The sequence below is a fragment of the Enhydra lutris genome, unplaced genomic scaffold (assembly GCF_002288905.1).
Source record: "Enhydra lutris kenyoni isolate GAN:26980312 unplaced genomic scaffold, ASM228890v2 scaffoldscaffold59, whole genome shotgun sequence".
Classification (NCBI taxonomy): domain Eukaryota; kingdom Metazoa; phylum Chordata; class Mammalia; order Carnivora; family Mustelidae; genus Enhydra; species Enhydra lutris.
The window spans coordinates 1,470,915-1,498,824 of NW_019154143.1; positions in this window are offsets into that span (position 1 = coordinate 1,470,915).

Here is a 27,910-nt window from a genome sequence, read left to right on the forward strand (position 1 = left end):
GCACCTGGATGGCTTCATCTGTTAAATGCTGACTCTCGTTTTTGGCTCAGGTCATGATCTCAGGGCTGTGAAATTGAGCCCCGCATAGGGCTTCATGCTGGGCATGGAACCAGCTTAAGATTCTCTCTTAAGATTCTCACCCCCCCTCATTTGCTTCTAATTAAATAATAAAGTTATTTATTATTAAACAATTTTTAATAACCAACTATAAATATCAACATAATTATTAATATTAATAACTAATAATTAATAATTAAATAATAAAGTTATTTAACTAGAAGCAAATCCAGGTACTGGGTTAGTTGTATCAACTGAGATTTTTGAAATAATGTGATTTTGTTTGTTTGTTTGTTTCTGGGCTCTGGTCTGTAGGGTGGTGCAGGAAGAAATGGGTTTATGTTATTCTTTCTCAAAATAGGAATGGAAAATCTGGACCAAAAAAACCCCAATCACTTAAATACCACAACAAATTATGAAACATCTAGTCAGTTTCACAAGTTTTTACCTGTAATTTGCTGAAGTTAAATTAGGCAGAAGGCAAGAGCAAATGTATTAAAATTTTGGTTTATAGGAAATGGTTAAAAAATGTGAAAAACATGCATTTATCTATAATCTAATAGCTGGGGGAAAATCTTTCTTAGTAATAATGTTTAAAAATTTGCATCTTGAGTCATTGGAGGAGGCAATTTTATATTTACCTTTTGGAGAGCTTCCCCCCACCCCCCCGAAGAGAGGTAAATGATATATGTTTGTTACCTGACCAATGAACAGTTTCTCCATCCCGAGTTTTGCTGCCAAAGTGATTTATTTAGTGATGGATGAGCGTTTTTTATCATTTGGGGTTCCTAGCTGGAAGCTGCAGAATCGATCCTGACAGGGGAATTTGCTGAAAGGATATTAGTGGAGAGGAGAATGCTCATGAGAAAGGGGGCAGGCTGTAGGTAGGGGTGCTGTCTAAAGAGTCAGGGGGCATAGCAAGCAGTCCCCAGCCAGAATGACCTGGGCAGAGAGCTGCTCTTGCCCACACTGCTGCAGCCGGGTATGACCTCCAACTGTGCTCTATCTGTTGACCCCTTCAGGATGCGAGTCAGTGTGTGGAGTTGGCTTCTGATTGGCTGAGCTCAAATCACAAGCTTTGTCCCAGCTATACCTGGTAGAAGGATGTGTTCCTTTCTTCACCGTGGAAAGCAGAAACTTGGCTATATTAATTTTCTAGCGTAGCAGTAACAAAGTACTACAGACTGGATGGCGTAAACAACACGGATGTATTTCCTCGCAGTTGCAGAAGCTAGAAATCCATCCATGTGTCAGCTGGGTTGGTTCCTTCGGAGGCCTGTGAAGGAGGGACCTCTGGTGTGTAGCCAATCACATTCTCCCTACGTCTTCGCAGCATCTTTCTGCAGTACCTGTCAGGGTCTAGATTTTCAATCCTTGCAAAGACACCAATCTCGTAGGATTAGGGCCCACCCTCATGACCTCATTTTAATTTATATCTTTAAAGATTCTACCTCCGAAGATGGTTACATTCTGAAGAACTAAGGAGTAGGACTTTAACATAGGAGTTTTGATGGAGAGGGCCACAATCCAGGCCATAATACCGGCATTTCTCTTCCACGGACATTGACACAGTACAGTGCCTGGGAAAGGTGGCTCAGGCTAGAGATGGGGGTGCTCCTACAAAGAGGGATAGATTCCAGGCAGGTAAAAACAAATGATAAATTTCATTCTACTTTTTTGTGTGCCCATATTATGAAGTTAAAAGATCTTTTAAATGGTATCTACAGAAAACTCGAAAATCTAAAAAAATACCAATCACATATCATAATATTCAGGGTTAGTAAAGGTGCAAAAAACCCAAAAACCCAAAAACCAAAAAAACATGCTCTCTCTGCCAGTGGGAATGCAGGCTTTTATCTCCCTTCTTATCATTCTATTTTTACTACTGCTAAAGTAGAGTTGTGCCACTTAAATCTCTCTTAAGAAGGAATTTGCTCTAACACCTGGGTGGCTCAGTTGGTTAAGCTGCTACCTTAGGCTCAGGTCATGATCCTAGGGTCCTGGGATTGAGTCCCACATCGGGCTCCTTGCTTGGTAGGGAGCCTGCTTCTCTCTCTGCCTCTGCCTGCTTGTGCTCTCTCTCTCTTTGACAAATAAATAAAATCTTAAAAAAAAAAAAAAAAGGAGGAATTTGCTATTCAGCTGCAAGGGGAAGGAGGTTAGATCCTTTTCTGCTCTCATGCCTTCAGGATCCAGCTCCACTTTCAAGCCAGGGCTGAGCACTTTCTGGGCAACCTCCGATAACTGAGCATGACAGGCGTACTAGGGCCTGTCCAACACTAGCCTCCTTGAACAGGGACTCTTCGCTCTGGAGCAGCCATTTAGTTTGTATGAGGCTTGGTCAAATCCACACGGTAATCTGAGTTTTGCCCACCTGCCCCATCCTACCTCCTCCTCCTTTCATCTGTCACAGCCTTATCCTGACCAAGGCTTTCCGTGCTCCTAATTTCACCTCTGTCTGCATGCCAGAGGGTCCAATTCACATACATGTAACAGCCACACACACATAGCACATATATTTAGTCAGATTTTTGTTTTCTTGCTGTTCTCATGTTTCTTTGTAGGTCTTTGTTATGCTAATCATGGATTTGCAAACCACTGTATTTTTCGAGGTTGAAAACCCTGTGGTTTTAATGTATTATCATTTGTTTTCTCTTTTACCATCTTACCATAATGATAGCATGAAAATTTTGTATGTTTTTCTGAAATCAGTTACGCTATATTATTGGCAATTCACCATCTTCAAGTTTAATTTGGGACTACTTAATCCAGTGACTCATTTAAGACCTAGATAGAAACTGTGGGAGAAAGACAGACACAGACAGACTGGGAGACCAAAGAGAGGTCTCCCCCTGAGTACTTGTATAGTAGAGCATAAAACTGAGTGGCTAGTGGTGGCCATGGCCTGTACTATGAACTTATGTTCAGAGGAAGGTCTGCAGTTAGAAAGAGGAACTGAGCAGATGAACAGAGGAAAACAGATTGGAATAGAGAAGACCTGTTCTGATTCCCTACGAAATGGTATGGGTCAGAAGCTTACCTGGTTCCCAGCTCCATTCCTGAGTCTTCCCTCTGGGTTTGGTGCCATTCTTTAGAGGCTCTCTAATGAATTCCCTTGACTCTGTATGTGTTAATTTAGATGGGGTTACCAAGCTTTGCGACTCAGGAAGTTATCACTATCACATCACATAAGCACTTTGTAGAGCATAGTAGGAATTCAAAAAAGTTTAGCAAAATCTGCATCTTGTTACATTTTTTAGGTGCTTTTTTTTTTTTTTTTACTGTTTCTTCTCAGTGGTCACAAAACCTCTTTTATTATTTAAATTTATTCTCTTAAGCTGTAGATATATGGTAATACGACACACAGTCTTTTGCAACCTGTTGTCATTTATAAAATATTACTTAGAAAAAATAATAACAGGGAGAGAGAGGGAGTGGGCAACCTTACTATTGGACTAATGGAAAGATTTTCCTCTTCACTAGAGAATTGGAGTTTAGATGAAAGACTTTTGTCTACATGAGGAGTCCAATTTCCAGTTCCTTTGGTGGTGCAAGGTTTTAGGCTTACAGTGGGTAGGGGAACTAGACAGAAACAGCTCCCTTGATTGAGAGTTGACTCTGGACAATACACCGGCAGAGAAGTTGTCGCAGGAATTTGAGTTACCTGAGAAGGAGGGTGGGGATCTTTATTTGGATGAGATTCCTAGATCACTTGGGAACATGGATTTCCTCCATATGTATCCCAAAATGGGCCATAATATTCCACAAAGAGTGCTGGAGGCAAAAATTCAAAGGGATTAAAATTGGTAGACATGGATGAGTCCCTTCTTATGATGATTCCATGATCCAAATATACTGAATAATGCTTCCTTCCCTAGCCCGTATCATGCTGGGTTTTCTTTTTGCCAAGAAAAGGCCTTTGTTTTTGCCCTACTTTTTCCAGATGTCTCAAACTCCTATGCTAGTCTAGAGCCTTCAAAATGGTCCCCCAAGGGCAGGTCTCATCTTGCATCTGGACTCAAGGATTGACTGGAAATCCATGCTCGGACCATATGTCTTAGAGTCACCTTCCAAGTTCTCTGAGGTGATTCCTTTCCTTGGCAGCAATGTCTTATCTTTCTTAATCTTGTCACTCTCTGGAGCAGGGCACCGGGGTCCTGAAACTTGTTCTCCTCATCATTTTGTTGCCATTTGGAAGTGAGTGAGCTCTGCTTTCCAGCTCTTTTCAGCTGTTGTTATTAATGATTCCAGACTTCTCTGAATCCTGGAATCTGTGACTGGAAAATGTAAGACTACAGAGAATACAAGCCAGTGGTGTTTTCCAAATGTGTGTGTGCAGACTCTGTTTCTTCTACGAATTCATGATGATGGTGCCCGCAAGGGTCAGAAGGATCTTCAGATTATCTCCAAACCCTTTTAACAGCTGATAAAACCCAGATTTTATAAGTAACAAAGAAGGCACGTTTTTTTCATGTATGGTCTACACAGCTCATAGTCAAGGGCCCCATGAGATTTCTGGTGGTGTTATCTCTCAGCTGTTATATTGACGGTACATGGTGAATCCTGTTACTTGGACATCAATAGAAAACTGTGCACTTGACTACACTTTTAAGTGCAATGTCTAAGACAAGATAATTACAAGCAAACCTTACTAATCCTTGGTTACCTATTAATGGAAGAGAATAGAGGGTGGGCTTATTTTGGGGAAAAAAGTGAATAATGCATCATTCTGTAGTGCCAGTAGCTCACACAAGTGATGGGAAACAGTGATAGACAACTGGGCTTTGGAGATCATTTCCCCTGGCTTTCAGTTCCAGTTCTGACTCTTTTTGATTGTTTGACTATGGCTTCATTAAGCTGGCAATAGTCATACCTACTTCATAAAGATTTTGCTGTAATTAAATATGATAATACTTATAATTTTAAGGTATTATAGATTATGTTATTTATAAAGCATGTAGCAAATGTTTGTTGCCTCCTAGAGGCTAATTTATTCATAAAAGTTTTTTGAGCACCTTCTGTAAACAGGTGTTAAGTGCTGGGGATAAAAGGACAGATAAGTCAACATGCTTGCCTTCAAGAAGGCTGCAGTCTAACTGAAGAGACAGGTCTACAAATAGACATTTTGAATGCAATGTGGTAAAGGCAATTATATGGAGAGGCATACAAAAGTATAGAAACAGAGGAGACACATAATTAACCTGGAGATGGAGGTGGGATAAGGGAAGGCACTGGGACTATGTGCCTGAGCTGGGGATGAACCAGAAAACAATGAATAAAGACATGCAATGCACACGTTTTCAAGATAATGTGATATTCAATATATTGAGTTTTCCTTAATTTTTCCTTTCTTTAACTCCCATGGAATCACCAACATTTTTCATATTTTTGGTCATTTACTGGTAATTCCAGGACTCAATTTGTCGGTGTTGGGGAAGGAGGAACCAAATTTATGGACCACCGTGGGTTTATCATTGCAAATTAAAATTCCTCAGATTGGTCTTTAAAATATTGACCACTAAAAGACTAAGAAGAAAAAAAAAACAAGACCAGAAAGACATTAAAACTGGGAAATACCGGGTGTTATAAAATTAGATGCTGAGAAGTATAAACTGGAGGGAAAATTAAGGCAGTAAATATTACTGGTGTGTCCACATGTTTTAAATCTTGCTTTCCTGAGGTGGAAGCTGCCTAGCAACAGAGCCTCCCTGAGGCCCTATTCTCCACAGCTGGTCGGCTCTTCAGGGTCTGAAGTTGCTGAGATCAGGGGTTATAGCTTGGGAAGGTCTCGGCTTAGAGCAGTTTAGTCGTCAGGATGCTAAGTCTCTGAAAGTCCTAGGACAGCAGGACCAAGGAGATTCAAGGCAGAGCTCTGGGAATTGGTTAATAACATGTAGCTTTGTTGCCAGTTAAGTAGATTTTTGTGGACTGGCCTTGGAGCTTTACCATCCTTTATAACTTTTGCTATCGGGTAAATTTATTTCGACTACCAACAGGGCATTGAGAACACAATTCAGCCATAAGATAAATTTAACTATGTCTTTTTTAGGCCATGAAGTGAATCTATGGAAGTCTGGAGTTTGTACCTAAAATGCATAAGTGCCATTTAATGATTGTTTTTTCATTTTTGTACCCTGTTGCTAACACACTTCCTGAGTATAGCATCTTTAGAATCCTTTCAATGACTTTTCAATGAACAGTTTGGTTGACTAACAAATCAAGTAGCATCTATGAGATTAAGTAAATAGGGTACTTTGTTGAGTAGGTTTATCAAATAAAGCTCGGCATTTCAAGATGCTCACACTGTAGTTTATTTCCAAGAACAAACCAACACTTGGGCTAGGTCTTCAGGAAATCCAAACATCTGGATTAAAAAAAATGGCAGGAACAATCATCCAATTTTGTCAACATGATGCCAAAGACCTAGATTATTGGAAAGGTTTCCCACCAGATGTTAGAAAGTCTGTGGATGTATCTAGAATCAGGACTACAAACACAGACCAAAGAATAAAATGCATCAACAGTTTTTTTTTTTTTAAGATTTTATTTATTTATTTGACAGACAGAGATCACAAGTAGGCAGAGAGGCAGGCAGAGAGAGAGGGGGAAGCAGGTTCCCTGCTGAACAGAGAGCCCGATGTGGGGCTTGATTCCAGGACCCTGAGACCAAGACCTGAGCCGAAGGCAGAGGCTTAACCCACTGAGCCACCCAGGTGCCCCGCATCAACAGTTTTGCATTTGAGTCCACATGTATTTTTGCTTTTTTAGTTGGGACAAGGAGAAAGGAAGTTCAGATTTTGTGGAGATGGTGGAGGTTTTCTCCTGTAAGATAATCATTTCAGAATGAGAAAGGAATATTTAGATAGTTTTTTGGGAACACACTAGGTACTTCGAGAAAGCTACATAGGATTTTGGCTACCTCTGCAGTGTAGACTACTTGTCTGGGATTGTGAAAACTGGGAAACACAGTTGTTTTGTGTAAAACAAACTGAACCTTTTGTATTATTCTGTTAAAAAGACTCTTCTTTTGAGTTTTAGAATAAATTTGTGTTGCTTTTATAGCAAAGAAGAATAAATTTTAAGTGTTCATAGCTACTATTTATTAAGCACTTACTAAGTGGTTGGCACTATAGAAATTTTCTGTACTAAACCCAGTAAGTTAGGTACCATTACTAGCCTTCTTTTGAAGCCCAGAATGCTGAGGCTTTGAGAAGTTCTATAAAAGATTCAAAACTTCCCCACCCATAAGTGGCAGAGTTGGGTTTGAGGTCAGGCAGTTTTCTCCAGAACCTGCCACTTGCCTTTTCCCCTCAGCCAGGCCGTCTCTATTGTGACAGCCCTACCCTGGGGATCTGTGGCAAATCCAAAGCAGGTCAACAGTCTTTGATAAACCAACACTGGTGACAGTATAGCAACAATAGTAATGATTAATAAGTACTGAGGACTTACTGTATTGTAGTGATTTTATTTTTATCTCTCATTTTCAGAACTCTTGCTCTGTTGCTACACTGTACAGATAAGGAGGCCAAAGTGTAGAGAGATTGAATAATGACCAACACCCCCTGGATCTTACGTGGTGGAGCTAGTACTGACCAGGTGAGTAAAATAAAATGCAACAAATATGTTTTTCATTGTATCAGATTGAAAATCATAGAAGTAATCATAGAAGTTTGGTGGGAACACACTAGGTGCTAAGAGAAAGCTTTTGATAATTAAATAGAATAGTCTCATATTAACATCAAATTGCAAGATTATTTTATGCAGTTTGAATAAAAGTGAAGGGTCTCATTGGTGAGGAAAAAATGGAATGTTTCAATGGGAAAAAATTGGATAAAGAATATAGAAAAGGGATAGTGAAAGAAATAAGGGGGGGGATAGTCAACTGTGGCAAATATTTCATTCCAATATAATACAGCAAAATTGATTCAAAGGAAATTAATAAGAATAAAATAAATTTAAATTTGAGATGTTAATCTTTAAACACTGTGATTTTCAAAATAATGCCAACTAAATCATTTGCTACTGATGTCAGAAAACTCAGGTATTTGGGGAAGATGTCATTTAAAAATTATGCTTCTACCACATACTGGTTATGAATTATTCAATAAATGTGTGGGGGTGATATTGTTTACAGCACATTTCCTGCCAACTTCTGTTTTTCACTAAATTTTTTTTAAACTTGAGGCAGCTTCATAAAGTAATTGGTAATAGAAACAGATGGCACTTTTTTGACCCTTTATTTTAGCTTCTAGGCATTTGCAATCAGTTATAAGCAAGGTATGGGGACAGACAATATGCATTAAAATTAGCCCCATCTTTTTAAGCTGCCAAAGAGTAGACATGGTCGTAAAATTTGAGAGTGAAGAACCTCAATCATCTAGTCTGATTCTCATATTTTATAGGTGAGAAAATGCTTGAGGTGAAATGACCAGCTCAAGGTCACAGAGGAAGTAAGGGGACCAGATCTCAGCCACTTAGTGTCAGCGATTCCTTGTTCCCACTCCCCGTAGCAAGGCTACATTTTCCATTTGGGGAGATTGAAGTGTTTGTATATTATATAAAATTAGGAAATATTTTAAGCATGAAAATAAACAAGAATAATATAACTCCGGAGTACCTTCCCATCCAGTTCTGTCAATAGTTAAAACATTGCCATATTTGCATCACCTTAAAAAAAAAATCATGACTGAGTTTAAGTCTTCTTTTATAGATCAGAATTGCTATATTCAGTTTACATTGAAATGATAGCACATTAGCTGTGGATTCATTTCTAACTCTTTTTACGTCAATTACACAAATACTCTCAACATCCTGAAAACAACAATGACGACAATAATAATATTATTATTATTACTGGTAAGAGTAACAAGTAGCCATTATTGTTCTGCTTACTGTATGACAAGTGCTTATTTTGCATGCATTGAATTATTATTATTATTATTGTTATTTTAGAGAGGGAGGGGGGAAGGGTAGAGGGAGAGGGAGGTAAAGAATCCTAAGCAAGTTCCACACCCAGTGTGTACCCTGATGCAGGGCTCCATCTCACAACGCTGAGATCATGACCTGACCTGAAATCAAGAGTTGATGCTAGCCCTGCTTTAGGCTCCATGCTCACCACATCTGCTTGAGAGTCTCTCTCTCTGTCCCTCCCCCTGCTTGCACACTCATGCTTTCTCTCTAAATAGATAAATAAAATCTTAAACCAAAAAAGAGAGAATTAGATGCTTAACTGACTGAGCCAGTAGGGATCCCACACATTGTATTATTTTATATAAAATCACATTTTGTTTTTGTCCTAGAGTTCAACTCCTTTTCTTCTAGACAAATTTATTCTCTTTTGTCATTATTCTTTTCAACCAAAATAGGACTGTGTCATATAGGCCTATTTTTTCCTATTGGGCCACGTGGCCTCTGATAGCCTAAAAAGTGTCTTGGTATGGAAAGAGCCAGGTGCTTTATTTTGGGGCTGGACATTGCTGCCTGTCAGTTCCACGACCTCAAGAGCAGAACTGGTGCTGGATTTCAGCCTCTCCATGCCCCCTTATGGGAGCACTCTTGTTTAGGGCCAGTCGTTGATTTACGGTGGCTCTTCTGATGGCCAGAAAGAGAGGACTGTCAAATATGGGGAGTGAATCTGATCAAGACAAGGCCGATCTAAAAGAGGAATACTGTGAGAACATTTGAATTTGGTTTTGGATGGGTTTACTCTACTTATGTTTGAATATGGGTTACACCCAATGATGTTCTAAAAATTGACATCAAAAAGAATGAGGAAATCACACTGTGAATGAAGGCTGGGCTGAGGAGAGGCTGGGAACCCATCCAGATTTTCCTCCAAGAAATCAAACCTTCCCTGGAACAGATCCTAAATTGAAATGATTGGATTTCAAAGCACATTCCTCCTGAAAATGAGATGGACTTAAAGCTAAAGCAACCAGGTGGGAGGAGTGTGATAGGATGTACCACATGAAAGCTGTACCTGCCTCCAACTACTTCTGTATCATCTCCCTCTGGGACCTGAGTAAAATAAAGATGGTGACTCTGTCATCCACACTTACCATGTCCCTGACATTACATTTCACCCATGTGTACTCTTCACCTTTCCCCAAAGCAGACAGAGATCTTTCACATTTCAGGTCGTCTGTTCATGCCACTTACTTCCTGGCCTGGAATCCTCTTCCCTTCCTCTACCTGGAAAATGTCTACTACAGTCAAGTTTCAGGAAACACAAGTCAGGAACAAGGTGGTTAAAAATAAGTGCAAATCTGGAGAGATAAACAAAATATATATTTAGACTATTCAAATTCAAATTTGGACATCTCAAATGTCTAAACTCGAAAAACTGGTACATAGTCTATTCTCAAGAAATATTAGTGGAATGAGTGAAGCAGATAATGCTGTATATGTGTAAGAGTCTTGATAATTTTTTGTTGGATTATAAGGTCTTCTGCAATCTTTTATCTGCAGTTAGGTTCCTTTATTTAGCTCTATCCAGTAGATTTTGAGATGCTGTGTGCAGTGCCTTGCCTGAACTGAGACACAGTGATCTGTGAAATCACAGATTATATATGTCACCAGCAGCCTGGTGTACCTGGGATGACCCCAGGCACTCATATACCTGACAAGTATTTCTTTACTCCTGTTGTGCTCATTTACTTGACGGTCTTGACCTCAGTCTTTTTTCTTGCTCTGGCATTCTAGCTCCTGGCTGGAATTTGGAAACTGCCCTGAGCCCTGGTACACTTAACTAGAGCCTGGGCCCACTTGGCTGTGTCTTCCTCTTGGCCCGGGGTATGGCTCATGTCCTCTTCTGTCTATCAAAGTTTCTGCTTCCACAGACTAGCACTGGGAAGTGAGAGGCTCCAGCCCTCTCTGATATGGAACATTCCTGTGCTGCACCAGAGTGCAGTAGTCAAGGGCACAGGCCCTGGAATCAGATGGACCTGGGTAAGATTCTAGCTCCTTTATATTTAAGTTTAGTCAAGTTTTTCAACATCTCGTGTAAATTGGAGCTAACAGTAAATCTTCATATTGTAAGGATTAACTAATAATGTGGAGAACACTCAGTACTGTGCCCACAGAAGTGATTAACATCTCTTTGATTTCTAAGGTTAAGACCACTGGTCCAAAGCCAGCTGAACACTGGTTACTGGGATGGATGCTGGCCTACTTGGAATCTGGTTATTGACCTGCAGAGGTCAGACCTACTGTGAAGTAAGCAATTCTCCTTCTAGTGTATCTTCTTTTTCTCTTTTATCTAGTGTTTCTCTGTTTTCTAGCCAGATTCTAACAAGGAAAGCATGGGAGGAGCACAGAAGCATCTATCCGTCTCATAATTTGCCTTGGCCATGTTAAGACAAGAAAGATTGATTATTTTAGAACACAGTAATTAAGTAGGCAGAATACAAACTGCCATTAATATCAACAAAGCAATTCATTAAGCAGAGTTGGTGGACTTGGTTAATAAACTGACTCTAAACAAAAGTTTGCCATGGGCAAGCCAAAATTTTGCATAATTAATCTCAAGATAAGGGAGAGGTGACTTTATTTTTAAAGTGTTTCTAGATATTACTCATAAATGAGTATGGAATAAATACTCTTAGAAATGAATCAGGATATTTCTCTAGAAGGAGTTACCCTTAAAATGGTACTCAAATTGTGAGGAAATTTCACTTGTGCTCAGCACATTTCATTGTCTCCTTTCAGTGATGTGGTAACTCTTTTTTTTTTTTTTTAATTAATTTATTTATTTGACAGAGAGATCACAAGTTGGCAGAGAGGCAGGCAGAGACTGAGGGGGAAGCAGGCTCCCAGCTGAGCAGAGAGCCCAATGTGGGGCTTGATCCCAGGACTCTGGGATCATGACCTGAACTGAAAGCAGAGGCTTTAACCCACTGAGCCACCCAGGCACCCCTCAGTGATGTGGTAAAACAACTACACATCTTGGAGTCAGAAAGAAATGGCTTTGAATTCCACTCCAACATAAACTTAGTATCACTGGACCTTAGTTTTCTCCTAGGTGAAATAGCTTAAGTTTGCTCTATTTTTTCAAGATGGTTGTATGATTAAATGTGATAATATATTATGATTAAATATGATAATGTATTCTAAGTGATTTGCATCGGGCCAGGTCCAGTTTCTACTCTTTTATCTTTGCCTTCCAAATCTATATGGAAGGCATACTTACATTAAATAAACTTAGGGAAATCACACATCTCCTCATCTGAAAGCAGTTCTGCATTTATCCCCCCATACAAGAAACATCGATGTGCTCTAATATTCTAACATAGGGCTTGCTGAACTGTGATCCATTCTACTTTGGGGCAGTGCAATTCAATTTTGGGGTGGGGAGGAGGATAAGGGAAGTAAAGTGATTGAACTCATTGACTTGGAGGAACAGGAAAAGGAGGGTTACTGAGCATGCGCTACTATGAGTGAAGTTGTTACCATAGACTATCCATTGCACAAATAATCACTGAGTGCCTAGTACAAGTAAGGCACTGTTCTTGGTGCCGAGGATACAGCAGTGAACACAACAGGTCAAGTCCCTGGTCTCAAGTTGCTTAAGTGTCCCTCACATCTGTGTAACTCAGGTAACTCAGTAAAGTGTACAGTGCTATTGACAGTGGTCATAATGTTAAGAAAAATAAAGCAAAATATGAGTGATGAGGAGTGCTGGGATGGGTCCATTATTTCTATCTTACATAGTGTGGCCCAGAGAAGGACTCTGATGACATTTGGGCAGGAGTCTGAAGGGAGTGAAAGTGAGTTTGGAGATATTGAGCCCAACAACATTCCATGCAGAGAAATAAGTTGCAAAGGTTCTTGAGGATGGAGGGAACATGGACTTGTTAGAGACTATCAAGAAGATTGGTGTGACTGGAGCAAGAATGAGCCCTTAAAAGGGGGGCTCAGAGAAATGAGGCACGAGTGGGCTATTGTTCCCAGAAGAGCGGTTTGTAAATGTGTGGGATATTTTCGGTTGTTGGAATGATTGGGATGTGGTACTGTTATAGAATGGATGGAGATCAGAGATGTTGGGTATACTGCAATAGGTGAGATGGTCCTACACAGTGAAGAATTGTCCTACATCTTGTCCACTTTCAAGTATCTGAATGGGTATACCTGTAGTATAGGGCTGCCACATGCAGTTGTGTAGATTGTGGATTGTGGGATTTTTGGAAGCACCACTGACATAGCTCTGCCAGGCACAGTGACCCCATATGACAATGTTTTAGACAATATGTATAGATATAAGTGATCTGCTTGCACACAGGTAAAAAAACTTTGTAATTTTCTGAGTTTGCACCCTAACTCCATTTTACATATAAACAAAAAGCTTGTATTTTGCAGCATTATATAATTTCTGAATTTCTTAGGAACGCAACTACTGTATAAGTACAAGAAACTTTACCAAGAATTGTTCCCTATTGTATCAGTCAGGTTTCAGTAAGAAGAGTGAAATCATTTGGTAATTTAAACAGACAAAATTTATTAATCTAAAGTATTATTAACTATAACATGGAATTAGAATGAGGGATTGGTTGGTAAGAACAGAACTCAAAGAAATACATGAATGGCAGATATAATGATCAGTACTATCTCTAGTTAAGAGAGAACATACAAGGAAGAACGACCACTCTGGGTGAGGGGATGTTAAGAGACAGTATTTGCTGAACAACACAATCATGAATCACTGAATGGTAAAGAAGTTGCTTTTGCACTGGCAGAACTTGCTGGAACTTTCCAGAAAATCAGGTTCTGGGGAAAACCTTTCTATGGAAATGTCTCTCTGAGGCATTCTGCTATGAGACTAAATAAGAGGTAAGCCTGAGGAACGGTTGTCTGCTGGCTGTTGTCTGCTGGATGTCTGACTGCTGTTCATTGCAGGAGCTAGCTAAAGCCCTGGGGGAGGAAATGGCTTATAGGATCTATCATAGTGGCTGCCACAATCATTTTGTCTGAGAAGAGAGAATAAATAACCCAATCTCTGCTTCTCCCACCCTCTAATCTTCTGCAACTGCCTTCTGTTGACCAAACTCAACTGGAAACTAGCAGGCTAGTGAGTTTGGGTCATTCTGACCACAAGAGTCAGCTAGCCGAGCCAAAGACCAGAGCAGAGAAAGATCTATAATGGATTTGAATGGGAAGCAAATGGACAATATAGAATTGGATCAATTCTAAAAAAAAAAAAATGACAATTGCCTCAAAGACCTCTGTTTGATTTGTTATTGCATATGAGATAACTCAACAATGAAGCTGACTTATTCTAGAAGACATTTTGGAAAGGTAGCCTCTCTGACCCCATAAAGTCATAAAGAGGATACAAAGGGCTGGCAGGTAAAGAAAAACTCTGCTATGCTTCTTCCTGAGCTGTCTCACACTTTCTGGCCCCAGGGGCTGTGCTCTTCCCCTCTCCCCTCATTACCGTAGAACTTGCACTTCATATTTGTAATTGGGACCTTTAATATGAGAGATCCATCCAGGTTTTAATCTTCTTCCATCTATGTCATCAAAACATCACATTATTCTCACATGGAGTTGAACTAATTTGAAGAAGAGATTTATGCCAAGCCACTCGTGTGTTTTAGCCATTGTTTCTAAGGGAAACAATTTTTCTTTCTTAAATCTCACAAACATCTTTAAGTGTTTCAAGGCTTATCATTTAAAAGTGGGATTAGAACTATTGTATATTCTTAGCCATCTCCAGAGATGGAAAAGGACCAATGAATCATAACCATGATCTGAAGCTTTCCAGTTGTGCAAAGCTAGAAAAGGCTTTCTTGAGAGACAGTGAGGTCCCCCTCACCATAAGTGTTTGGCTATTAACTTTGGAGGGAAGTTGTAGAGCAGATTTAAGTTTTGGGTGTATGATTGATCCTATTATCTTTTTCAGATCCCTGCCAATGCTGAAACTCCCTGATAGTGTGTGATGAACTTTTCCTTCTTCTGGGTTCCTGAGAGATAATTAACAGACTAGAGCTCCCCAGCAACCCCCTAATGGACACACAGCCTAAGTGAGAATGAACTTTTGAACTACTCAGGTTTGGGGATGATTTTTACTGCAGCATACCCAGCCAGCCCTGATGGATACAGGCATTCTTCATAACAAACAGAGTTAGGGTTTACTCCCTGTCCTGATTCTTCTAGCCAGGGCACCATTTCCTAAGGACCCACTGTTCATCAAGAAAATCTGCTGGATCCTAAAACAGACAGCCTGGCCACTTAAATCTGTTTGTAGAATATAGTTTATCTGTGGTTCCATTCACCGTTCCAAACACTTCCCATTTTAACCCAAGCTATTTCCTTTGGGATAGAGCATATACTACTCTTCTGGCTCGTGTACTTGCAGCTTTAGGTGAGGAAGGCTTTGCCTCCAAACCTCACCCTGGAGACCTATCCCTGCAGAGGCTAGTTTGCATGATCTCCCTGCCAGTCTCTGAGCTTGAACACTCTCTTCAGTGGTGTCAGAGTTGATTAGTGCTCACAATAGGATGAGATCGAATTTCCCAGTTTTTTAGGTTAGCCTGACATGAAGTGTAGAGTTCAAGCATGTACGAAATCTTATACTCAAAATTATTAGTTTTAGATGCACTCTTTCTAAGGAAAATAACTTAGGAGTGCTGTGAAAGGGGGCTGGGGAGACTAATACCTTCTAAGAACACCTAGGTCATGATGTTCATGTCATAAATCATATGGGGCAGCTGTGATTCTTACAAACTAATGGCTAAGAAATTTCCCTCCTTTTCAGTGACTTCTTAGTGTCTTCCTGCAGGCAAGCACCCAGGGGCAATCACAAGTAGGCGTGAATCATGGAGCACAACTGCGTGTCCCTCATTTGTTGTAGGGTTCCGTGCAAGGAGAGGAGGACAAGCAAGCAGGAACAAAGAGGGCAGCTCTCATGTCCTCGAGCCACTATCAACAAATTGGATATAATTACAATCAAGACACTTGAGAAATTGAACCGAAAAGCTGATCCTCTGATATTGAATTTTAAGGTGATTTTCAGTCATGTAACAGGGTAAAAGGAGGTCAGTTTGAAAATATGGCAAGGTAGGAATGTTGGTGTGAGGTTTTCCAGAGCAACTTATTTAACTGGGAGATTGCCTGAGAAGCTTTTAAGAAATACCAGGAGGTCTTGAAGAATTGTTTCATTTTCCCCAATATTTGTTTTCTGTGAAATTTATTCTGCTGAACCTTCAAAACAGAAATAAAAAGTATGGGAAATACATTTTTTTCTTCATTTTCAGTCAATGACTATGACATAAAAAATTCAGATTTAGTACATTGCCACACCCCCCAAATATACTGACTCCTGTTTTATCTTGCAATTTGTGTGGACTCCAGTAAGCTGCTTCTCTCCCTGAATTTTGTATGTATTGATCCAGAATAATTTTTTGATTATTGTTAGATTGAAGGCACAAGAAACATTTCCATTTAAAACACAAGAGAAAAAAAAAGACATGAGGCTGTAGCAGGATCTATAACTGAAAACCTTTTTCCTGACAGCACAAGTATTGTGGTGTATTTTGTTTTAATTTAAAACAAAAAATTGGAAATGATTTAATTCCAATTTATGTCTTGTCTTTACCATGTGGCATGTGACAGAACACATAAAGATGAGATATTTTATTCTTTATTAAATGACTGGATAAATTAAACTCTCTGTATTTGTAAGTAACTCATTTGTGCATTTGTGTGTGTGTGTGTTTACAGAATTCAGTGACTTTGTATCCTGTGACCACGATGACATCGTATCTCCCTCCCCTCACCCTCAAATTACTCAACAAGATGGATTTCCTATAGATAACAGCTTCAGTTCTAATGGAAAGAAATTATTTATTGGACGAACTACAGCATGTTCCAACTGCTAAATGAGTAACAAGATTTGTAAAGAGCCGTAACAGACTTGAAATCAGGAATTGTGGGTTCAAGTCCCAGCTCTGACATTAACTGCTGTTAACCTGTCACTGAGGCCCTTGAGCCTTAGTTTCTTATCTGTGAAGAGGGTGTGATAACATTTCTCAAATCTACTCTGTCTTGCCTGATTTTTCAGGGCATGCTCTTCCATTTACATAGAAGGGTCTTACGGCCTTCCTGCCTACTTCTGCCCAGCAAACTCATTTACAGCATCAAGAATCCAACGAAGCAGCTTCTTTTCCTCTCCAGCCTCCCAAGTAAACTTGAGTGTGTCTTCCTTAGAGACACCAAGGGACTTTGCATTGTCTCTGACCTGGGAGGTTTCCAGACATCCTGGGACTCTCTTTGCTTGGGAATCTCCTTGACTAACCCTCATGCTCCGGGATGGGTGGGGCGGGGTTGTGTGCCTACTCCTTTCTCTCCGCAATGCCCGGCAAGGCTAGGTGCACTTGACAAATGTGTGTGGATTGAATTGGTGTGCACACCCTGCCTGTCTTAGGGCTGCTGTTGGTTGTTCTGAAAACCACAAGAAGAGAGAGAATTAGATATTTAAAGAAATAATAGTGATGCTCTGAAAATATCTTTGTTGCTTCTGGATTTCTTTCTGCTTGCACAGCTGTATGGATGGGTCATGGCAAATCTCACCATCTCCAAGTTTCAGATATGAGAATCTGGTACACTCATGGAGCTTTTTATTTCAGGTTAAATAAGCCCCAATTCCTGTAGTCATGATTTATAGGCCCCATTTTCCAACTCTTTAATCATTTTCATTGGTTTTCTCTGGACCTACTCCAAGTTCTCCAAACACTCATGTTTCAGGCTCCAAACTGGACATAGTATTGAGATACTGAGTAAAAGAATTATCTGTGTGCTCCTATATTTAATATTCTTGTTTATACATAAATGTTTTCTTTTCTCTAATCAGTCTACAAATATTAACTAGGCACTTATGTTATACCTGGCACTGTGCTTCAAATTTTTTTGGCAATTTCAAATGTGATTCCTCTCTGTGAGACAGGCTTTCCTTGGTGGTACTACATGAAAAACGTTACATTAATAAGCATCTGTATGGTAGTAATTTATAGAAAAGTGAAGTGACTTTCCATGTCAATAAACATGCTCTTTCTTATCTGGTATGTTTACATGAAATTAATTTAATAGCTCATCTGCTCCATGAATATAACAAGTTCACTTCTCATCCCACATTACACTGTAAATTAAAGAAGAAGGAGAAAATGATCTAATGATTTTTTTTTTTGCATTCTGTACTTTCAATATGTTCAAATTTTATTCTAACTCATAGATTTTATTCTGGTTTAGCTAACCATTAAGGTTTTCTCTCTACTGTCATTAGATCTCAGTTAATCCTACATATTAAACATTCAAATACTGTATCACTACTGTATACTGCTTTATCTTTGAAGGCATTTTTCATGGCTCTTATTTGATCCTAGTAAGAACCTTATTAATAAAGGTAGAAATTATCACCATCATTGTCCATTTGGTTACTCTGAGGCACATTGGAGTCAAGGTTCAGCCAAGATCATACAAATTAATGGAGAGATAAGTGTTCTGACTTATATAGGTCTTCCATCTGAGTTTCTCAAAGCTTGAGAAAAAATTGGACCATTACAATTACGTAAGATCCCTATAGATTAAAACTTCTAGGAATGCCAAAGTTATAAAAGTTGTAGTATAGGGACGCCTGGGTGGCTCAGTTGGTTGGACGACTGCCTCCGGCTCAGGTCATGATCTCGGAGTCCCGGGATCGAGTCCCGCATGGGGCTCCCAGCTCCATGGGGAGTCTGCTTCTCCCTCTGACCTTCTCCTCGCTCATGCTCTCTCTCACTGTCTCTCTCTCGAATAAATAAAAAAAAAAAAAAAAAAAAAAAAGTTGTAGTATATAACAAATGCTATTTTAATGAAAAATATTTGTAATGTACATATAACACTATGTCATGTGATATAATTACACTGTCAACAATATAATTAATGTGTTAAGAACAATATTTAGTCATAGACTATTGTCAGGATTGTGGTCTGGTAAAAGAGCACAAAATTGGATTATTTAGTGTTGGTATTAGTCAGAAATATCTACCAACCAAACCATCTATCATCTATGATTGATGATAAAAAAAAAATTGGTTCACGTGATTATGAAAGCTGAGAAATCCCAAGACATGCAGTTGGCAAGATGGAGACCCAGGAGAGCCAATGGTATAATTCCAGTCCAAGTCCAGAGGCCTCAGAATCTGGACAGCTGATGATGGTATGTATTTCAGTCCAAAAGCCAGCAGGCTCAAGACCTAAGAAGAGCCAGCGTTTCAGTCAGAGTCCAAAGGCTGGAAAAGACCAATGTCCCAGCTCAAGGGGTTAGGCAGGACAATGTCCCTCTCATTCATCCTTTTTTGTATTATTCAGATCTTCAGTTGGTTGGATGAGCCTCACTCACATTAGGGAGAATAATCTGTTTTACTCAGTGTACCCATTCAAACATTCATCTCATCCAGAAACACCTTCACAGACATACCCACAATGTTTGGCCAAATGTCTGGGAACCCCCATGGCCCAGTGAAGTTGACATATAAAATTAACCATCACAGGATACATGATGAACCTTTTAAAATATTAACAGTATGACTCTGTACCTCTGTGACTACATTATAAACTCACTTAGAAGTCTTGTCAAAATTTGAATTTTGAGGCTCTCTAAGCACATTAATCATGGGCCAAATGTCCTTTCTGATCTTATATTCTGAAAGGCCATGTTTTTCACTATACTATCTGATGCCAACTGCTAAATTTCTCAAGATAGAGATGTGAGGAAGCTACCAGAAGGTTAACAGGAACCAAACATTATTGGTAACCTATATTTGCTGATGTCACTGTGGAATCAATTTTCTTTGAATTATTTAATTCCTTTCATGCACTGCATCAAGCATGTCTAAATATGTAAGAAATAAAAACTAACGCCTATTTTTGTAGTCCATTTGTGAAAGATTGAGCCAAACATACATTCCTTTCTCTGGTCCTCTGAAAAATTACTGCAAATTTTGTTCATTTTTGTGAGCAAGTATTTTTAAGTTTTGTGAAAAATATTACTAGGTTGTTTAAAAATTTTTAATAATTTTATTTTAGAACCCCGGGGTTTTAAAAAGCAGCTTTATTGTGATGTAATTCCCATACCATACGATTCTACGATGTGTACAACTTTCCTGGTGGGGGAAATCATGGGGTGAGGGGTCTTTCTTGGCACTGAGCTATGCTGCCTTGGGGGAGGGCTGACCCAGGCAAAGCGAAACTTTTATTTTATACTCTTCAATGTGTCTATTTTTGCTCTTTTGCTCAAAAGAGGTACTGTCACCTCTCCACTGGACTCCCAGGCTTCCACAGGGGTATTCCCGTCTATGGATGGTGATCAGGACTGACATTTCTATGGAGGTATGAGGGCTGGAATGTCTTTTCTGCCATCTTGCTGACATCGCATCTGTTATTTCCCCGCCGCAAATCTGATGTGCCTTTCCCCTCCGACCCGGTTGAGAATTACTGGAATCAAGAGACTATTAGTTCTTTCTATATTCATCTGGGCTCAGGGTGGGAAATGTGTGGCCTTTTCTTTGAATACTTCTTGTGAGAAATGTGGCTGTAGTGACAGCAGGTTTCTCAGGAGAATCTAGAGAGTAAAGGGCCTCCTCCCTTTCTGATGATACAAAGCTTAGATTTTTCTGAACGTGAAAAGAATGGCGTAAACTTGCAGAGATGTCCAGGAGAACTTTCTGCGATGACAGCAATTTTCTATACCTGCAGCATATGGTACTATTAGCCACTAGCCACATGTGGTATTGAACTCTTGAAACAGCTAAAATGAATGTAGAACTGAATTTTCTACTTGAATTATGTTTGACTTAAAATTAAATAGCTACATGTGTATAGTGGCTACTGTATTGGACAGTGCTGATAGAATCTTTTTCCTTGTATGTTGTGAGGTGGGTGGGAGCAGCTGAATTGAGTAGATCTAGGTGAAATTTTCTCTTAGGCAGCTTAGCCCCAGTGATTATAGAAAGTTCTGGTGGTTGATCTAAAAAAAAAAAAAGAATAGCGTTTTAAGAAATGTTCAAAAGAATTTCAAAAGTACAGACCCTTAGAAATCTGTATTCAATCTAAATCACCTTGAGTTTCAACTGTGTTACATCTGAGAAAAGTGTAGACATTTTGTCATCTTTTCTAAAAGAGGAAATAGTCTTTAATATACCATTTTCCTCCTTTTGTCTTAAGGAAACTATGTTTATAAAGCTTATTATTTTTTTTAAAGATTTTATTTATTTGACAGACAGAGATTACAGGTAGGCAGAGAGGCAGGCAGAGAGAGGAAGGGAAGCAGGCTCCCTGCTGAGCAGAGAGCCTGATGCGGGGCTCGATCCCAGGACCCCGGGATCATGACCTGAGCGGAAGGCAGAGGCTTTAACCCACTGAGCCACCCAGGCGCCCCTATAAAGCTTATTTTTAAAATAAGTTAGTAATCTTTCAATACATTTCAGATAAAGTTTTCAGGGATTTTGGAAAAAAATCCTTTCGAATAGGATTTTAGGGAGAATGACCATTGTGAGTTTATTTTTTTCCCATTTCTGAATCCCCATGAGCATTTAAGGAGAAGCAGTCTGTGAGAAATGCCTCCCTCTGCAGACATTCTTTAGTCATTGGCCAATGTGAAGAGTTAAATGTCTACTTGGCTTGGCAGCGCAAGGCTGCAATTTTGCCTGAATTCTGCTGTTCTTTGATTTCATCAGAAGGCATATTTGCATATGGACTGATAAGGCACCTTGGCACTGGGATCTGGGATTTCATACAGGCACAGACTTGGCACAGGATCGATGAAAACTCAATTATGATTTATGTCTATGCAACAGAGTTTCCTATTGATTACCTGCCAGAACCATGATAAAGCAATGTTAGGCCTGAAGCCAAGTCTTCCCGACCATGATCTTTCCTTAGGTTTTGTATTCTATGTCCTTGCTGCAGTTTTCTGAACATTTGTGAGCAATAATTGTTCACAAAAATGATCCCTGGATATGCAAATGTGTCTGCAATAAAGGATCCTCTTCCTAGCGCATAGGTTTACTTTGTATTTACCTTCTAACAGTTTGGGATTTATCCAGCACCTGCTTGTGTGTAATATATTGTTCTAAGTTTTATAGGACGTAGAAGAAATGGATAACCTGGCTCCCATTTTGAGGAACTTGCCTACAGTAATCTGGAAGAGGTAAGCTGTCTGGAGATGAAGACACGAGTCCAAGAAGCAATTGCTTTCTAATATTGATGTTGGTGAAATTAAGCAACTCGAGACAATGACCAGAGCGAGCCAAAACTAGACTATGAGGCATCTTGGTTATGATCAAAAAGGAGGGGCTTTAAAAAGTAAAAGGAATCACAAGTAGGTAGAAGGGATATGGGATGAGGGTCATTAAGGGGGTTCTTGTAGAAAATCTAGCTTGCTTCATATTCAGTGTCCTGCTGAGATGGTGAGCATTTTACTCCTCACACTTACAAATAATATCTTTATTTAAAATATCTAACTTTAAAATAGTTTAAAATACCTAACATTAACATAGTGGGTTGGGCCCTGCTCTAAGTGCTTTGCACATATTAACTCATTTAAATCTCAAAACATCCCTGTGAGGAAGTTCTATTATTAGTTCTATTTTACAGATCAGAAACAATAAGAGACTTGTTTAAGGTCCCATAGCTAATGGGTGGTCGTACTGCAATTTGAACGCAAGTAGTATGGCTCCATAATCTGAGCAATCAGTCATCACCTCATATGGCCTCTCAACTGTGGAGAAGAACAGAAGGGCATATGCTATGGTTTATGTCTTGGCTCCTCAATAACAGAGTTGTCCTTGTCTCATGGTGGGTGCAGAAAGGTCACTGCTCCTTAATTTCAGGATGACCTAGGGTTGGATGGGCAAGCTGCCCTCCCACCGCTTAAGACAGCCAGTTCTGAAGAGTTTTTCTCAATTCTGCAGAATAAGTTCAGTTAATGTGGTGTTATGGGTTGAATTGTATCTCCCCAGAAAGATATGTTGAAGTCATAACCTTTAGTACCTAAGAATATGACCTTATTTGTAAATAGAATCCTTAGAGAGTAATGAAGTTATTTTGTTATGGCAGCCCTAGGAAACTAATACAGGTTGAAAGTGGTTTTCAAGTGTGTAAGGTGGCCTCCCATTAGTTGAAAACTATTTAAACTCTCAAGAGGGGATCTAATTTCCACATATCAGAGAGTGCAACAACTTAAAACCTCCACAGAGAGGTTAATGAGGTATCACAGGAAACAAAAGATCTGATGTGACCACTTAGAACCTCAATTAAAACTTATTTCATGTTATCAGTACCTCAAAACACTCACCTAAAAACACAATTTGTGTCAGAATTAGGCTGTTAGGCTACTATTATTAGATATTGTAGTTGATTCTAGGGAAGTTTTTTTCTTTTTTTTTTTCCTTCCAAAGCTTTTGAAGGACCCTCTCTCACCAACTTTCCTACCATTATTTATGATACAGGGACAATTCCACTTGATTGGATGAATAGTAAAATTTATTCCATATTCTAAAAGGACAATACTCCCTATCCAAAATGGTAGCCTTCTTTTGTTGGACAGTAGCCCTAAACTATATGCCAGGTATTTGATTATCAAAATGACGAGCTTAGTTTTCATAGGCCAATGTTTTGTATGAGGAACAGAAAGCACCAAGAAAAGCCCATTTCTTCCTAGAACACTGTCATCTTCTTTCATCTTTCCTAGAGAAATACATTAGAGATATTGAATTATTGCTGCATTTATTTCTTGATCTTTATTCTTATGTACAAGATTTGGCTGGGTTACGAGCATGAGCTCAATCTAGACAGAGCCCCAGGTACAGATACTTTTGCAAACCTGGCCCCATTATGGTTATGCTCAGATCAGAGCCAATAGGAACAGTCTTTCAACACAGAAGACCATAGCCTTTGGATTATGTTTAGGTTTCCTTTCTTTAAAACTTGGCTCTTAATGATCTGGTTGAGCTTACTTCAGCCCCTCCCACTCCTGGCTACAGAGAAAAGTAGCACAAACATTCTTTCTTACACGGGTATTAAGGCCCTATTATTTCAAGCAAGGAGTGGATTGAATAGGCCTCTGACCCCACTGGCCAATTACTGTCCAAAAGAAAGGCCACTGGTAAGGCTTTTAGCCTTTTTCTTATTTACTTTTATTTTTCCAAACAAACTATGTCTTTGCTAGATAATCTCATCTTTTAGCTGGTTTATAAATAAGTAACAGTCCCACACAACTTGTTGCTCTTTCCTCGATGTGTATTTATGATGGCTTCTCTTGGAACACACAATAGAAAGTATTCTTCTCAACACTAAATATGTTTTCAGGACTAGGTGGATATTTTATTTTGCTGAAGGTGGGTGTCTGGTTGTCTTTGGCTAATTGAGGCTAATACTACATGGAGTAGAATTTTGAGGCCTCACTGCTTTTATCTGGGTTTGTAGAGGGTTCAAAATAATTTTCTCGAAGTCATCCTGGCCTTTCTTGACAGAACTCCCCATGCTTACCATATAGAAGGGTGGACTGGATGTCCACTGGATGTGTGCCTTGATGGGGTCCCCAGCTTCTGCAAAAGGATATGGACCCCAAGTCCAGCTTTGGGGTCTGCTTGGGCACTGATGGATGAATTCAATGGTCTGGGGACTAGCCGAGCTCTCAATACATTTGCCATCACTACACAATATCCATCATAAGGTAGGTGGAACAATATTCAGAGAAGATTGCTAAAATTCTTCCAATGCCAAATATTCTGAATTAAATCCCTGGACCCAAGCTCATCAGCAGAGGCTGCAATACTGTTATTGTTGTGCCAATCATCCCTCTCTTGTTTTTCCCCTTTCCTTTCCAGAAGAACAGCTTATCTCTGTATCATGCCTGTGTATGTGCCATTAGCCTATATTGAGTTTTTTTTTTTTAAAGATTTTTTATTTATTTATTTGACAGACAGAGATCACAAGTAGGCAGAGAGACAGGCAGAGAGAGAGACAGAGAGAGGAGGAAGCAGGCTCCCTGCCATGCAGAGAGCCTGATGCGGGGCTCGATCCCAGGACCCTGGGATCATGAACTGAGTCAAAGGCAGATGCTCAATGACTGAGCCACCCAAGCACCCATCAAGTTATTTTAATAAGCAGGCCCGTGGATCTTGTTGTATGACTTGTAAGGATTGTTTGTTGTATCACCCACTTATGAGGATCCCAGGGAAAGTTCCTGTCTGGTGTAAGTACCAACAGCAGTTAGACTACCCCAGGAAATTTGGATTGTTATTATCTTATGGACACTATGAACTGTGTAACTGATAAAGTTTCTCTTTTCATGGTGGCTGCCAGAAAATTTAGGACCAGATTTATGGCCTACAGATTGCATACACGTGGTTTATGATGATAGGCATTTTTAGACTCATTCTTGGCTCTGCTTCATCTCTGCTCTTGTTTTACTTTCTTTTCTTGCCCCACTTTTAACAGATGCCATTAGGTCATCTTTGATGTGTCTTATTATAGGCTATTTCAAATCTTTTCAGAAATAGAGCAAAATACAAAAATAAACACATATACATAAATGAAATAATTTTAGAGAGAGTTTTGAAGGGAGGGCTGCAGATTGGTTGGTGAAGAGAAAATAGGGGTTTCCAGATGCAGGGAGCAACATGAACAAACATCAAATCTTCCTTATTACAGTTAAAGTGATGCAGCAAAGCTGTTCAACTATCTCTAAAATAGAACGTGGAAAAAGATCCATGATATAAAATGAAATTGCTTTTAAAATCTCTCAGCCTGAAATATTTTATTTCAAGAATAAATTTGTGAAAATATTTTAGTTACTCTACATTGTATGAAACTTAGAAGTTCTCTGAAAAAATAAAGGCAATCAAGATAAGAAAATCATATTAGTATCTTTAGATTAATACATCTTCATAATGTGTTATTTAAGTACCTCAGAAAGAGTTACATGAAGACATTCTTTCAATTTTATTCATGCCTTCCAAAGGTCATGCCTACATCTATATGACAAAGCAAACATGGGAAAACACTGAACATTTTATAGTGAGATTAGGTCTAAATTGGAAATTCAGATGAATAATGATGGCAATAGTTCAAAGATAAGAAACATTATGTCTATTTATTTATCTGGAGATCTTTTAATCTCAAGGTCCATTTTCATTGATTAGTTCCATGAGATTAAGGGCTTATCTAGTTTATTATTGCTATATCCCAAGTATCCAGCCCATTGCACAGAACATAGTGGATAATCAGTATGCATTTGTTGAATGAATAAGTGAATGAGTGAATGAGTGAATGAAATGAAAGCTAAGTTTAGACAGTACTTGTAGAATCAGGATCAAATTGATTCAACTTTGGTGAAGCAATGACAAGGACTTTAGTTTTGCCCCATTTGCCCCATTTAGTTTTGCCCTGGAGATTACAGGCTAAGGTAAAATTCTTTTTTTTAGAGCTAATATCCCACATAGCTATTTAATGTTACCATTTCTATGATTATTTGAAGACCTCTTTCCTTCCATAGTGTGGAGCCTAACCTAAGATGATTGCTTTGTGAAATAAGTATCCTGTTGCTGTTAGAATCGTGAATGCTAATGGTGTAAGGAACTTTAAGACTGTTAGCTCCTCCCCATGGAGGGGAGAGGCTAATGACTGGGAGGTGATACTTGTGGCCCAAATTACTTGGCTCCATTTTCAGGGAGGCTGTGTGGCATGGCAGATATGCACTCTCAATCTGAAGATAGGCAAATCGCTGCGAGAGTCTGTTTCAGCTGTAAGATGAGAATAATAATTCCTACCTCCTAGGGTTGTTTGGAAAATAATGATGAAATAATGAATGTGAAGTATTTGGAAGAGTGCTTGGTATTATTGAAATCAGGGGTTCGAAAGTATGGCCAAGTTGTATTATTAGAAAGCAAAGTGTAATTAGTTTGAGCATTCAAAGTCAGCTTTCCAAATGAAATTTTCCCTGATGCCCAAGTAGAATGGATTGCTTCTTTTTCTAAAGTAGCTTACATGTGTGTCGCACCCACCACCTCTCAAATAGTGACCCTTGTAAAGGTAAGGTCTGCCTGCCTGGTAGGCAATTGAAAATTATCTGTTAATTTTACTTGAATAATTATCAATATCATCCCTCAATGAAATTAATGGAGTGGTCTGAGACTAAGGCATTGTACACACAGATGACTTTAATGATTAGTTCGATTAGTCAAACTATGAATCTTTTGCCCTTGCTCAACTGTTTCAGAGAGGAATAATTGAGTCCTACTGGTTATTTGTCTAGATAAGGGTATTTCACACTGGGCACTACAGACGGTTTAGTCTGGATAATTTTTTGTTCTGTGGGGCTGTCCTGTGCAATGTAGGAGGGGCTCTGTATCACTGGCCTTTACCCGATAGACACCGATAGCACCTGCCTTCCCCACCGGTTGTCACAATAAGCCATGTCTCCAGACATTGCTATAGGTATCCCAGAGAGCAGTATCTTCCCCAGTTGAGGACCACTAAAATGGATTACCTTATATAGCTGCTTCTCTTTTTTGCATTTTATAATGAACCTCTGGAATAGGCTTTGAAATAAGATCATGGAGTCTTCTTTCAAAGGCTATCCAGAAACAAAGAATGATAATTCTCAGTTCTGAAAGGTTTAGAAAGTTGAATCAAATGGACTTTTTAGGTCTCAGTTCTCTGGATTGATGATCAGAAGTCCCACAAGCCACAAGCCTCCTTGAGGCAGCCCCTTGCTTATCTGCGTATATAAATATTTATCTGCCCTTCTAGGATGGAGTATATAAAGACTCTAGCCAAAATTACTGGAGAATAATTACAAATCTTGCTTCCTTTAAAA